The following is a 16,844-nucleotide window of genomic DNA, read 5'->3' as shown; positions in this document are numbered from 1 at the left end:
TTAGCTATTTTAATTTGTCTTGGGGGATGCCAACATAGTAGAGACATATAGGGAGAGAGAAAGTGATACAGAGAGAGAGAGAGACAGAGAGAAAGAGAAAGAGAGAGAGAGAGAGAGAGAGAGAGAGAGAGAGAGAGAGAGAGAGAGAGAGAAGGCTATGTTAAACACAAGAAATATTATTCTTGGCACATAGAGAGTTAACTGGCATGTTGACAGGTTCAGTGATGTGACCAAGGTCAAACAGCCAGTATTTATCAGAGGCAGGACTTGAACCTTGGTTTTTCTGCATTGTTGTCCAGCCCTCTCTCAATTCATTATCTTCTACTGTCTCTCTTTGTGCTAATTACCTCCCTAAAAAGAAAAGTGAAAAGCAGTATATTTGAAAATGAAAAATTGTACTCTGGAAGGCTGTATGTTTTTATGATTAAAGAGGTTGCTAGTTGTATGGTGTCATTTTTTATGGGCAAAAGAAAGTAATATTTATTTTAACTAAAAGAATACACAAGAGCCCAAAGAATCTCTGGTCACTTAAAGGAAATGACATGTAACTTATTAAGTTTTTGCTTTAGGGTGCTATCAAGAAAACCACATAGAGAAACATTTGGGAGAAACAATGGAAACATCTGTAATTGTGTTTTCTAATTTGTTCTCCATAATTTAACAGTGGTGTTTCATCAGATGCCGGCAGCTTTTCACTTATGGCGATCATTTCTTTTCAAGGGGCTCCTAAGAGAGTAGGCAATGCTGTTTGTAGCGATTCCTTGGCTGCATGAAGCCAAACAGTGAATAATAATGGCTACAGGACACCCCAGGGCAACATGTTTCCACTGTATTCAAAGGAAACCGATAATTTACTTCCAAAGGTCAGTTTTTCTACCAACTTAAAAAAAGTGATTCATTTCTAATTACTTTGGGTTCCAAGGGAGCAAAAGTTTCATTATACCAAGGATATAGAATGATGATGTTGCATATTAATTGTAGAACTTTAAAATAGCATGTTGCAATAAAAAGAACGCTTGATCTAGAGTCAGAAGAACTGGATTCAAATTCTGACTGCTAATTGCTACCTGTTTGACCTTGTTCAAATAACATAACGTGGAAGAGCTAAACCACTCCTCTTTGTATCTCAACATTAGATCTGAGCTGAACCAATTAATAGATGAATGAAGCAAATTCACCCAACCTATCATATCTAGTAAGTCCTGGACGATGCTTCACATCTCTCTATCAGGAAGCTAGGAGCAACCTGAGTGCTTTACCATTCTGTCACGTGTTGTTCAATTGTTTTGTGTCTGTCTTTTTGTGACCCCATTTGGCATTTTCTTGACTGGGAGGTTTGCCATTTCTTTCTCCAGCACTTTTTACTGATTAGGAAAGCAAGGCAAACAGGATTAAGTGACTTGGAGGAGTCACACATATAGTAAATGTCTGAGGATAGATGTGCTCTTCCTAACTTCAGGCCCAATGCTCTATTCACTGAGCCACCTAGCTGTCTCCCCCAAACACTCCACACCTGTCTTCTGCAATATGCACAACTGCTCCCTTGCCACTTTTCCATCTCTCTACCTCTTACTCTTAGACCACTAAACGGACAAGTCAATACTACCATTGCTACTAGAAAGGACATGATAAATGACTGCCCAATAGCTACAGTCACAATTCCTGTAAACACCCAAGTTACAACTCTCTTCCTGGACATTGCCTTACTACAGGTATTGCATCCTTTTATTATTAGAAATGAGCTTTTGCAAGAAATGACTGTCTCATTTTATATTTGTATTCCTGGTAACTAGCACAGTGTCAACCACCCTAAGTAGATTCATACATTCAATCAAAGTGGCAGATGGGATGGGGTTGAGGAGAACAAAGAGAATAGTCATCCTTTTACCTGGCCCTATGACTCAATGGAAGTGAGAGAAGGACTTAAATCCAACAGAATGCTATAAGGTTTGTGGGAAAAGCACAAAGCCACACTTCATTTCAACCCAGGAGGTAGAAGGAATGATGATTGATCCATGAATCATACATACATTGTCCAACAGGTCAAGAAACAAATAAATAATGAACCCTTAAAAACACACAAATTGTAAGATAATTAGAACTCTTTTATTCATCTCTATATACTATAATTTGCTTAAATGGATTTTAGCATTATAATTTTATATGGGATATAACAAATTCCTCCTCACTCTCTACCTGTGACTTTTCTGTCTAGATGAATGTCATGGGCTAATTTTTTGATCACGACATACTTAGAATATAAACACATGAAACCTTATCCATTATGCTTTCCTTTAGATTGGAGAAGACATCATTCAGAATTGCCTTTGGTTCTTTGATGAATAATCCCTTTCAATATAAATATTGGTTATTGATATAAACTTCTTTGAAGTATCTTCTTAAGATATTTGACATCTACAGATTTTTTTTAGTTCTTCACAGAGTTTTTCTACCACTTTGAAGCTCTTCAATGTGTAATTGACTTGTTAATTAAATTTTCACGGTGGTCCATCATGACTTCTTTCTCTGTAAATGAATTTAATTCCATTTTTTTTCTTTTGTAGATTTGTGGTCACATAAGCAAACCTCATGACTGAAACAACATTTACTGAAATTATGACCTTGAATCAGGTCATATCTTGAAGATTTATGCATCAAGCAACATGGCATAACTGGGTAATGAGAGATACTTCTACCAAAAGATGACTTCCATTTGCCTCAGCCAAACCTATTCCCCAAAGAGAATGAAAGGAATAGCAAAAGAACTTTAAAGCTGAGGGTACTATGTTTCATTGCTTATTTTATTTCCATTTCATTTATTTTAGGAAAATTGTATAGTAGACAGAATGCTGGGGTTAGAGTATTTAAAAAAATTGCATTCAAATCCTTTCTCTGATACTTGTTCAGTTGGGTGATACTGGGAAAGTCATTTGACCTCTCTGAAACTCAGCGCCCTAGGGTTTATCTACTCATGAATGGATTACTGATTGGGATTAGTGGAGAAAGTCCCCATACTGATGAAATTGTAGTGTTTTTTTCCATTCTTCTTTAGACTAGTAACCAATTTATATTATTATATGACTTTCATTATAAGAATAAAAATGGGAAAAATATCCCTTTCTAGCTTCATTTCATATTACTTCCCTTAAAGTATTCTATGTTCCAACCAACCTGAATTCCTATAGCTCTGCTACTCACAAATACTTCCCATTGCCACCCCTGTACATATGTGTGGGTCATTCTCAGTGACTGGAACACATTCTTTCCTTGTCTTTGGTTATTTAGTTCATCCTATTCAAATAATATTTAAGTGGCTACTATATGCTGGGCACCGGATTAGGCACTGAGGATACAAAGAGAAAATGTAATAGTCCTTAGCCTCAAGGAGTTCATATTCTATTGGGGAGAAACAGCATCTACACATATATAGTAACATACAAAGTAATTTTAAGTTGAGGGAGTGATAGCATAGGTCTGTTGTGAAAGATAGCCTGTTAACAATAGAAGAAGCATTCTAAACAGTGAAATGGAAGAATGGGGAAGAGAGGGATAGAGACCCCAGAGGTGTAAGGTAAGAGGTAATTGATGGGTATGTATGAGGGAACAAGGAGCATCAGTCAAGTAAAAAAGCTTCAAACTAGGCAGTCCATAATTAAGAATCACAGGATTTCTGAGTGGAATGATAATGAACTTTATTGCCATGTCCTTCATAGTAGCAAAGGTAAGATTGCTTTTCAATCTCTCCTTTACCCCTGTTCTATTCTGTTTTGTATTTTAAATGTTTTTGTACATGTTGAATACACATGCTGAATTCTCCCCATTCCAGAGGTTGTGTTGGTTTTCATCTTTGTATCCTCCAAATCTAGTACAATGCCTTACAAGTAGTAATGCTTAATAAATGTTTGTCAAATTGAATTGTAGAAATGTAATTCCTGTACTCTTCTTTTGACTGTGTCCTAAGTTTGCACATGTCATTACAGATGTTATTAACAGTCTTTCTACACATTATTCAGAGTCATCTTACATTATTTATTTCACATTCAAATGGAAATATGTACCTTCAAATTGCAGCCCTTTGAAGTGTTGCTCATCCTCTGGATTGATATGAAGTGCATTTACCTTTTAAACATATTTATGTTTGATGATAATAATACAAATGTTTTCAGTAGTCTGAATGCTCATCAGACTTAATAGGGATGTTTTAGGAAATGGTCACTTAGGATAAAAGAGCCAGTCTTTCTTTATTTCTTTCCTTCTTTTTTCTCTTTTAATTTCTTTTTTTTGTTTGTTTCCCTTACATCAGTCTTTTAGGTCCATTCATCCAAGCTTTTCAAAACTAAACAGTGTTTAAGAAAGTAGTCCTTGCTTCTGATGATCACTCATTCTCCTAATCCTTTGTCCTTTTACCCTTTTCCGGGGGGAACAAAGGCAGCTTTCAGTAGAGGAGTATCAAGGAAGGAGACAAATCTCTCATTTCTTCCAAGGTATTTTTCACTTAGATTAGACATAATCTCCAATTACTTTTAACAAGTTTTTTTTTTCTGATAAGGCCAGACATTTGTCAGTAAAGTTATACCCAACAGAAGTAGAGAAACAGGACACTAAAGAAAGCACAGGATGATTGAAATTATTGCCGTGATTGCAAATCAAGTGGCTTTGCTTTCATTGTCAAGTGCAGTTATTGTAAATCAACTGGATTTTAGGTCACTTTAATTGGTAGAACATATTCATTATCAAGAGTTTCCTTTTCAAGGACATTCTACAATGTGATTGAAAAATGACTAATAAGTTATGTGTGAATTTTTAATTAGGTGTCTTCTCTGTCATCTGAAGACACTATCGGAGGAATTTAAGTAAAGGAGTTCTAATAAAAAAAGTCTTTCCCCCCCACCTTTAGAGGCCAGTGATTTATTCCTACTCCTCTATCTCTCTGTCACTTCTTTTCACCCCTCTAGTTAATTAGAGGTACTCCAATTTAATTGCCTTCCCAGACCTACTGCAGCCCATCACTCTGCCTGATTATAATTCTGATCTCCCACTTCCCACTATGTGTCATCAGCAGTGACCTTGTTGACCATTCTGTATGGCCCATTCTCCCATGCTCATCTGGGGTCAGAATCACTTGACTACTGCAGGTGTCAGAAGTTATAACTAGATACGCCAGCCTCCATCCAGCCCAGATAATTAGACTTGGGCCTGTTCCCGCTTGGCATGCTTGCAGTACTAATTACAGGGTAAAAGGATGGAGGTAGGAGACCACTTGTAATTCCTGCTTTTGATCAGATACCCAGGATATTCTCCTTGGACAAAAGGAACTATGTCAGATTTTCTATTTCCATTTTTCCAGATTTAGTTTTCATTTAAACTGGTTTAGAAATTAATAGCATTTAGGCTCAGAGAGTGGGATTTTCATTGGCCACCCAGAGCTGAAAGCTGTTCCTGAATCTTGGAACTTGGGCAATAATATATAGAACATGAATTAAATGGCCCACTTGTCCTCTGAGAGGCTGAAAGAAAAATGCTCAGCATGGATGGCATCCAAGTTAAGGACTATCAATAAAACAGGGACAGGATGCAACCGCAAACCTAGGGATGGGAGGCAGGGACCCAGTGCAGTCATCCCACTCTAATACTTAAATATTTGTGTTTGAACTGTTGAGCAAAGGAATCAAATACAATCCTGCTTCATAAAAGGATATATGTCCTGTGGGAGCAAGCATTGTCAGGCACTTGTTCTACCATAATTCTTTCACATCAGTGAGAGAATAAACGTTCAGGTTTGAGGGAAAGGATGCCTTTTCATTTTTTTCTCTTTTTTGGTCTTCAGGTTTTTTGGCTCTCTGATGACATGGTTACAAGACTGCTCAAGGGGATGATAAAGAAGCTTCAACTTTGGACAAACGTGTTTCTCCTTCCTCTACTTTTAAAATGTTTCTTTTTTTATCTTATTTTGTTTTAATCCAGATCTGTGATTTCAAAAGTGTGGGGAACTCCCAGTTCCCAATGGCATGGCAACTCAACTCACAGAGTTCAGCACTGAAATATTAAATGACATCCTTAAATACATATGGTTAAAAGGTAGAATAAGAATTCAATTCCTCCCCCACCCCAACTCTAAGACTGGCATTCTACCTAGTAAGCTGGTCTATCTCTCGTAATTTTATGGATTCACTCAAATCCCAGAACCCAGACAACTCTACCTTATCTCTTACTTTGTCCCTTTCTTCTGCTATGCAAACTCCCAATCTCCTCCCCTTTCTGGGTCATGTCAGTCTCTTTGGGCAGTTATACTATAACCACTACAGTAGCAGGTGAGCAGGTAGCATTATGCTACACCCGGCCCTACACACTTTCACTGTTTCCCGGATCATCTCATGGAGTCTGCAGGTATTAGCAGAGAACGGACTCTGGACTCCAAGGTAGTAAATATGAGTACTCCTGTTTCATTTTGGGTGGGATAGAGTGATTCCCACAGGATAAGAAGGCATATAGAAGCTGTGATCTCTATTTTGATCAAATTTGATCATCTTTTCTCTGTCCCTTAAACCCTTTGTGTGAATTTCCCCAATTCTATTGAGGACATTACTATTATTCAAGAGCAAAAGAAGGAGAAAAATTAAAAAAAGATAAATTCAGGACCTGTAGGGAATTTTGTGCTGTTTTATTTGAATTAAAACAAAATAAATGGGAGGAGAAGGGGGAGAAAAAGAAGGAATATACTAGGGAAGAGTAAGAGAAGCAACGTGAATGGCTTAGAAGATAAATGGTCCTGAAGCCAAGAAGAATAGGGTTCAAGTCTCACTTCTAACATATACTATCTATATTACTCTGGCCTTGTCACTTAATGTATCACATACCTAGGCAACTCTCTAAAACTTTTAAGTTTCAGAAAAATTGGCAAAGAGAATTGGTAGAAAGAATTTCTTTTTCATAGAGTTCCTTATGGTAATAAATTTCCAGGTTCATTCCCTAAGCCTATCCCTACTAGGGAATAAATGGGAAGAGGGAAGAACTTACTATTTCACATAATAGGACAGGTCAGAAGATAACTGATAAATAGAATGTTGAGTTGTGGAGGGAGCTCAACATCATAAACCACACTTATCTGCACTGAGAGCGGATAAGAAGGAACAGACATACAGAATTTAGTCAAAAATGCATTAAAATGAATCATGAAGTATGAGTGGAGTTAGAGAAAGAAGAGGAGGACTTAAGAAGGGGAATGGGATTGGGGCAAGAATCATCATGTATATGCTTTATAGACTTTGGGATCCTTATCCTAATTGCCACTTTCGTTGGTAAGTTAGGCTGCCAAGATGCCATCTTCCCCTAAAGATTCTAGGGGTATGAGGGTTGTGTGTGATAGGATGACTGCTTCCTTGATACAGCCTCTTTCCTCCCACTGACAACATGAAGAGTCTTTACACAAAGAAGAAGAAGGTGTTACTGGGACTTGATTGGTGTCGAAAGGAGATAGCCCTATGTGGCTCACAATACTCCCAAGTATAGCCCAAACCAGATTAAAATGTAATTGAGAAATTTTAACCAAACAAATAAAAATATAATGAAACATATATAATATTGCATTTTAAAACTAGGTAAACAGATAGCCCTGAGAGATCATTATGTATGGTTAAGTGGTTCTCATTTCTAATATTGACTTTCACAACACTGGCCTATAATATTAGTCCTGGCTTACCTGACATAGCTTCTCCCTTCAGTCTCATCCCATAACATGAGGTAAACGTAGGACAAAACTGCCATGGGACTTAATTGACCTGGCCTCCATGATGGTCTCACAAAATTTCCAAGTCATCTAAGGGCATAAAAAGTCCCAGCCACGTGAAATGTAGGTCTCTGGTAGTTAGTATACTTCTGAAGTCAGGGTAAGGAACCTACCCTGACCTGCTGGTCAGGTGTTTTTCTGCATGGACATGGCAGGGAGAGAGGGAGAGGGTAGGTCCTAAAAGCTAAGTGCCACTGAATCCCTGTTGAATATCTTTTCTGTGTTAGGGTAAAGTAAAACTCTTTGAATTAGTGCTCAGTGATTTGAGAGTGCCTCATTTTGTACCAATATCAAACCTGAACTAAGACAGTGCTGGTATTAGAGAAATGCCTTCAACAGGATGTCTTTCTAATACAATTGGATCAAGCCCCTTCTCCAGCATATTCTTCTTAATACCAATCATCAGTGCTAGTTAAAACCTCCTTAATATCATTATTACCACTGATTGTTAAAATAGAATTTTAACAATTAATATAAATTAGCTCTTACAAAACTAATTACAATCAATGCAAAAAATATATTTACTGATACAACATAGCAAAAAAAAAGTAGTACAAAAATGTCCCTTACTTGTAATCTCTCCAAATTACAGGCATCTTCATTCCTATACCACCTCAGGCCCTGGAGGTAATAGATTCAGACTTAAATCGACAGCTATGAAACATTCCCCCACCACGTTCACTTCCAAAGGAAACAGCCAGTGGACAAAAGGGGTCCCTTACTTGTTAAAACTTATCTGATGGACTGATACCACTGCTCACCTCACAAGGCAGAGTCAGTATATTTTTGATATTTGGACCTCTGAAATTCCAATTCTGTCTCTTATACCTCCTTACCTAAGAGTGAGGTATATGGGGTGCTCAGGGAGCACTAATACTTCTAGGGTGAGAACTTGCCAAGCCCATATCGGGATGACTCATCCACCTTTGATGTCCACTTACATCGAACTCTCACCTGTGGCTCCAAAATGCTATACCATGTACAGCAGCCACACCCCAGTAAAACTATCTTGGCAGATGGGCTAAACCAAGGCGAGGATAATTGGTAGGCCTCAAACCCTTTGGTGAGGTAGGCAGATGTCTATCCCAAGTATGTAAAGACTGCCCATGGTAGACTAAATGAATGAAAACAATTTGTTCCAATGGTCATGAAAGTGTCTGAAACAGCCACTTCAGAGTGCTTAGAGCTTGGTCAGACATTCAAAATGCAAAGGTCATCCACTCCATCCCAGGCCATCACCGGTCATTCTGACTTCTGTCTTGCCACTAGACTTTTATGACTCTGGAAGAAAGAGTGAGACTGATATCTGTGCATCTCTGAATCATTTAAATCCAATTCATAGCAGAATCAAGATATAATGCCAAGATGTCATTGATCTTCTTAAAAAATGAAGGACAAACAACCTATATAAGCAGCAAAGGACAAACACAAAGAGGAAAAGACACAAAAGCACAATGTTAACAGTCATGGAGAAATAGGCAGCTTCCAGCTGGAGCCTGGGGCCAATTCAGCTACTGTATCTCTCCCCAAAGAGAGGTTGAGAGCAATCCTTTCTCTCATCATCTGTAGCAACAGCATAGCTAGTAGCTGCTGTAAGGGTATAAGACCCAACAAGACCAACAACAAGAAGGCTGCTAGCACAGGTTCTTTGATCTGCTTTTCTAAGGGAAGCAACTTCAAGGGGTTAATAATCTCAGTTTAATTAAACATATGTGTATCATTCACTTAGTTCTGAGGGAAAAGATCAGCCCCCCGAACTTCAAGCCAAATAGAAACAGAAATTACAAACATCAACAACCAGACCTTGTCTGATAAAATCATAACTCATAGTTACCAGAGAAGCACCAACATCTATCTGGGTTACAAAGCTGGGGGGTCGGTTCAATGGCTTGCCCAGAGTCTTGTCACCCACATTCTTTCAGTGAGTGTACTCCGAAAAGTCAAACACCACGGATCTTATATACCCATCTCAGGGCCCTAAGGCACTTGAGGCTCATCATTTAGAGTGTGAGAAATCAGTGTGGGAAAGCTCCAACCACCAGCACCACATCATATACAGTTCAATGACTCTTGGTTGTCTTAGTGCTGAGAAACACTCCAAGACAAAACAAAGATCCCACCTTACCTGCCCCATTCAAAAAAAGAACAGTCAAAAGTCCCATTTTGATTGCCATTACATCACCACAAGGAAAAAAAGAAATATCAAGTTACCCTTATTTGAGTCTTTATACAGTAGCCAAATGAAGAATCCCTGTCTTCACCTTGTGATAAGCAGACAGGAAATAGTCATATTATGGGAACCTGAACATGCTTTTAAGTCTGCAATAGGAGTATGTCAGGCTGCTAGAATGTATGAAATAAATGAAGTTTTCCTTAATTTAGTATCTACCAAAAAACATGAAGCAGAACTGCCTGAAATGGAGAAATCCTAGAGGCCTTTCTGAGACGATTAGTAAAAAAAACAGAACATTTTTTCTTTATATTTCTAAGAAAATATAATAGGAAGATAAAGATAAAGAAATCTTATTTAAAATAACTATTAAATATATAAAATATCTAAAGGTCTACTTCCCAAGACAAACTCAGGACTTTATGAATATACAAACTATTTTACAAAATAAGAGAATATAAATAAATGAAGAGATAGTCATTGTTCATGTTTGTTCATGTTCATACCAATACAATAAAAATAGTCCTTTCCCATGGAGAGATGTCATTTGAGTAAGGTGATAGGGCTCATATATGTAACCTTCCATTACAACAGTATCCAATTAAATCTAAGAATGCCGATTACTGAGGTAAGGTATCTCCATTTAACAAAACAAACAAAAAAAAACCCCAAACAACCACAATGAACTACTGGAAAAATTGGGCTGAAGAAATAAGACTTATACCACGTATTCTAGGAATTATCAAACTTTTTTGGTTCCTATTATGTCCTAAGAAGTGATTAATATGATGGATTCAGAGAAATTAGAAAGGTTTGTAAGAACTGGTGAACAAGAATGACTTCCATAATAATGTACCACAATAATAATAATGTGAGCGGAAATGCCTTTGAAAGAATTCAGAACTCTGATCAAAGCAGTGACCAATCATGATTTCAAAAAATTGATGTTAATATATACCTGGTATTTCTTGGAAGAAAGGTGATTGAGTACTTAGATATATAGTATAGAATCAGACATACAGTCTCCTATATGGCCAATGTGATGATTTATTTTAATTTATTATACATTTTTGTTATAGGGGTGAACTATTTCATGAGTCACAGTATGGGGCAGCTTAGTGGGTAATGATACACATTTTTAAAAGGGCTTCAATAAAATATTTACAAAATGAACAGAAGAAGAAAGATGAACAGAAGGGGACAGAATTATGTTATAGGCTTGCTAAACTCAATATACACACCTATATTCACATATATGCATGTGTATATATAGATACAGATTTCAATTATATAGTTATGTCATAAAATCTTTTCTTCTTAAAATGTTTGTTTTTATTAATGATTGCTAAATTCGCTTTTTAAAAAGCTAAGTTGGTGTCATTTTGTCAAGGATTTTAAATGGAGATTGTGGGATTTTTATTGTAGCCTGCCTGAAAGCCACCAAGAGACATCAAAATTCTTTGTGAGTGTGTGTGTGTGTGTGTGTGTGTGTGTGTGTGGAGGTGGGAGAGGGTTAGTGCTCTGTTTTATTTTGTTTTAAGCAGGGAATGAAAAACCAAGGAATGGTATCTGCCATAGAAATATTTAAGATAACTGACTTCACTAATAGATGATTGAATCTTAAACATTTATAATGTCTATTAAAGATCATATCACCTACTTACATAAATGAGACCTCATTTTGGAAGATATTAGGTTATACTAAGATTGTACTGAAGTTCCAATTAGCACAGGTTAGTGGCTAACTAAGTAAGTGTAAGTTAGTAAGTTGCATAGTAAGTTAGAGTAAACAGGAATCTGTACATTATTTCTGCAGTAATACTGAATATAAAGAATTCAGATAGTCATTGGGGGATTTTGATGAGTTGTTGCAGAGTGAAATAAAGAAAACCAAAAGAATAATACATAGTATGATTATAAAAATGTAAATTAAATATACTAGAAGAAAGTTGAACTCTTAGTAAGTGAAAAAAAAAATCAATGTCTCCAAATTAAAAAAAAAAAAAAGAATCATTCCTTCCAATTCATTGCTGAGAGGCAAGCTGCCGCGAGGCCATAATACTATACATGATCTGACAAGGTCAATATGGCAAGTATTTTTACTTAATTCCTTCTCTGTATTAAAAGAGAAAATTCAACCTGGAAGGGAGATAGGGAGACTTTCAGGAACTATTGTTATGTTACAACAAAGGGCATCAATTAAATCTATTTTAATAGATCACTATAAAATTCAAGAAACTTGAATCTCAATAACAATACAATTATCCAATGCAATAAATGTGACACTAGATTCCATTGCTAACTTAATTTATATCCAGATCTTAATTTTGAGATGATTTCAAACTATCATGTTGTTCTTTTTAGAGCAGAACATCGTTAAGGAAAAAAGATTTCTTCGTATCAGCATTAAGCTCTATTATTACTTTTACATGATTTTTAGACAATGTGGTTTGATTTTGCTATTGATGTGGTACACAGGAAGCCAGATAGTAATCTTTGGGAAGAATAACAGTTGTCTCTTTTTATCAAATGAAAAGTGAAAGTTTCAGGAAAGATAAATAAGAGCATTTGCTGGTCCTTCATCTCTACTGAAATCTCAGCAGTAGATGAGAAGGGATGATAAGTGAAGACCTCACTCCTCCATCACACCTCATGTGAAAGCTACATTATCAGCTAGAGCGCTGCCTTCATTGTGGTGATACATCACAGCACTTTGTTTTGGTTTTGATTCTACATTATTTTCTCTTTTTTTCAGAATTTTCCCCTAATTTGAAACATCCCACCCTTCTTGGTAATGTTATCTCCTTCTAATTTTTATCTTCTTGATCTCTCTTCACCCCACCCCAACTATAGCTTTTCTTGTTCTATTATGTAACAATATACCACTTCACTATAATATGAAAAGAGCTGAACTAGATAATAAGGTCATTCCAGCTCTAGAACAAATGAATATCCAACAAAACACAATCACTTTCTGTGACATAGCTGAATTATTTGTTGTATTAGACTCCTGTATTACTAATAGCAGTTCCTTTATAACAATTCTGATGTGATATTCTAGTTTTACCACTTGAGGGCACTAGATGGCTCAGTGGATATAGTGGGGGGCCTGGGTATAGGAAGACCTGAGCTAAAGTCTGGCCTCAGATATTCATTAGCTGTGTGACTCTGGGCAAGTCACTTAACCTCCATTTGCCTTAATCCACTAATGATGGAAATGGCAAACCACTCCAGCATCTTTGCTACAATATGTTTCACATGTCACGAAGAGTTGGACATGACTGAATGACTGAACAACCTGTGTTTACCCCTTGAGGAGTAAACACCATCCCTTCAGAAAGGATTTGATTCCTTCTTAAAGCTGATGGGCAATGAATTATTAAATTATCAATGAAGTCTCTGAGCCCAAATGTGTAACAACATACTTTACACTTAATAGATAAATAACACATTTCATAGTGAGAAATGAGCTCAAAACAAACAAGAACAAGGAAAAAACCACTAACAGAGAAATCTATGAACATGAATAAATTAACAAAATAGGAAACATTGACTCCTCCATTGAAATCTTTTTCTTATGCCTGATGGTGGCATGAAGGAAAATCTTGGTTCTTTTCAACTCTATCAGTGGAGTATAAGCTTTGACACACCCCATCAAACTGAGAAAGCTTTGAACATTGAGCTGGTGACAAAATGTAGACTTTTCTTTCAAAGGAGAGCCTAAGTCCAGTGACGATCATTACCAAGAGATTGATCAGATGATATCATGAAGGACTTCTATTAAGGTCTAGAAGAGAAGTGGTGTGTGTCCATGAAAAGAATTGACAAAATCCCATGTCTTTTGAAGTAGAATGAAAGCTTCTTGAGGACTGCAATTCCAAGTTTCCTTCAAGGCTCAGTTCAAACAGTACCTCCAACAGAAGGCCTATCATGCTTCCCATTAAGTTTCCATCAGCCAGTAATAACTAGCATTTATTGTCTATGTATGTATGTGTGTATGTTTGCATGTGTATCTGTGTGTATGTACATATATAGAGACATACATATGTACACATATGTATATACATATGTGTATATGTATACATGTGTATGCATATATGTGTATGTGTGTGAATATTATATATATATAATTATATGTGTGTGTATTTATGTGTATATAATTACTTGTGTACATGGTGTTTTACCACAAAGCTTCTTGACAATAAAGATTGTCCTATTTTTGTCAGTTTGTACCAAGATTGGCTCACAGTACATACTTGACAAATGCTTATTGAATGAATAAATGAAAAAATAAATCGTTCATAACCACTTCCTCTCAGTTTTTTCTGAATTTACTAGCTGAAAAATGCACACTCAGAACTTTGGGCAGTTCCAAAGGGTTATAACAAAATAGTTAAATTTTGGTTACTTTTCTGATCTTTAAAATAAATAAAACCTCTGTCAATGTAAGACAAGATAAGAACCTAGATATCTTTAGTAATCATAACATATATGTCAACATGATTTGTGAAAACTGAATTTGTTATGCTAAGGACCTTCCTTCCTTTTAACTGAATAGCTTAATAAGAAAAGAGGATTTGGAGCTGTAGGAGAGCTATATTTGAAGACTGACATTGTGTTTTCAATAGTTGCATTGTGTGAAAACCATTATGTGTACATTGATGAGAATATGTGGCAGGAGTTAAATGTTAATAAAAGGACATTTATTATTCTTTTTTCTTTTTAGCATTATAGAATAACCTATAGATATAAAATTTGTTGGGTAAAATAATTAGTGATATGTAATTCTGTCTTCCATACATCTTTCCCTCCATTTTCCAAGGCAGAGAAAATAAGGGAAATAGGAATGTATTCCCTCCCTTCTCAGTTCATCCCTTGCTATTTTTCAGTGTGACATAGATATTTCACTTCCATTTGAAATGGAAAGCTATACACAATTGAACAAAAGACTGATTGATGACTGTGGCTAACTTATTAGTGTGCTTAAAGAAGGTACTTCCTAGCTGTGCTCTCATCTAAATTTGAAGTATAGGCAAAGAGGTTTGATAGGAAAAATTACTTTTGTGCGTGTTAGCCACAATTAGGAATTTAGTGTAGTCAAATAAATCATCAACAACATAGGATTTCTATGGTAGTCTGACTTTAAATTGCCCTTAAAAAATCACAGGGCTTGGGGATTCCAATTCGGCAAACATTTATTAACTACTTATTTATGTACAAGGCACAGGGCTAGTGGTCTGGGATACAAAGACGAATAGGGGTGGCTAAGTGGCGGAGTGGATAGAGTGCCAGGCCTGAGGTCAGGAAGACTCAGATTCCTGAATTCAAATCTGGCCTCAGACACTCAGTAACTGTATGATTCTGAGCAAGTCGCTTAACCTTGTTTGCCTCATTTCCTCACCTATAAAATGAGCAGGAGAATGAAATGGCAAACCACTCCATTATTTTTGCCAAGAAAACTCCAAATGGTGCCATGAAGAGTTGGACATGAATGAAAATGACTGAACAACAATAACAGAAAATACTCAAAAAACTGTGTTAAGCACTGGTAATACAAACAGGCAAAAACAGCCTCTGCCTTCAGGAAGCTCAGGTTCTGATCGGGGAGACAATATACAAAGAATTATGTACAAGATACATTCAAGATAAATCACTAAATGGGATGCAATCTTAAAGTAAAGAGACTAGGAGTTAGTGGGAGGAAGTGCTGAATTCAGAATTTGTCAGTTCTTGAAGAAAGCTAGTTTATGTTATCATTAAAAAAAAAAAACTGGAACAATTATCCATTTTCCTCCATGCAGTTTCATTTATGATTTCTTGAACTAGAGCTCTCAAAAACCAGGCTGTGATTAAGTCCATTGGGATTCAAGTGCAACCACTTGACCATGGCTTAAATACAAAACAGTTTGGCTCTTAGTGATTGGCTAATAATAAGTCCCCCAAACCCCACTTGGCCATTATTTGGGTTTTGATCACTCACGGTGAGTGTAAATAGCAATTTTTTTGTTCTCTTCTACAAAGAAAACCTGAGGGTTTTCCCCTCACAATTTGATTTTTTTTTGAGCAAACAAACTAGTCCATCTTCTGCCTTGTTTCTTACATAGTCTTAAATTACTGAATAGATACTGCCGCAGACAAACTGAGCCCTGGGAAAGACCTTAGTTTAAAAAGTTCAAGATCCTCCACTGCATATGGGGTCAGCTCCAGTTTTCCTGACCTATATTTTGCCACTGGACTCAGTAGAGGGTGGAGGAGAGCATGAGGATGATGACTTTGTACAGTCCTGCCTCACCTAAATACAATTCACATGCAAGTCAAGACATCATCTTCCTGATGCCATTGTTCCTCTTCAAAAACAAAGGACAAACAACAAAGACGTGGAGGTGAGGAGGCAAAGCATTTCAGGAATGAGAGATAGCCAGTATAAAGGCACAAAGTGAGGACTATATTGTTGGAAGAACATCAAGAAGACCAGGGTCCCTAATTTTTACAATATGCAGAGGGAAGTGAAATGTAAGAACACTGGAAAAGTAGGAAAGAGCCAATATGTGCAAGGCTTTAGAAGACAAAGAGGGAATTTTATATTGGAAACTGAAAGCAGCAGGGAGCTCTGGAGTTTACTCTGTATGTGTGTGTGTGGGGGATGGATTTAGGGAAGAGAGCTTTGTCACATAGACATCTCTGCACTCTAGGGATATCACTTATTGCCAGATTAGAGATGTATTCAAAGGCAGAGATTTGAATCAGGAAGACCAGCCAATGAGGAGTCTCTCCACATTTAGTTTTCTTGGCCTTCCTTTGATAGCCCCATTGTCCTTTCCTGGATCAATACATGATCCCTTTCCAGTTTGTTAAGACCTTCCCGAGCTTGTGCTCCAAAGGCATAGC

Source organism: Trichosurus vulpecula, chromosome 6, assembly GCF_011100635.1.
Source record: "Trichosurus vulpecula isolate mTriVul1 chromosome 6, mTriVul1.pri, whole genome shotgun sequence".
Lineage (NCBI taxonomy): Eukaryota > Metazoa > Chordata > Mammalia > Diprotodontia > Phalangeridae > Trichosurus > Trichosurus vulpecula.
This window is presented reverse-complemented; position numbering follows the sequence as displayed.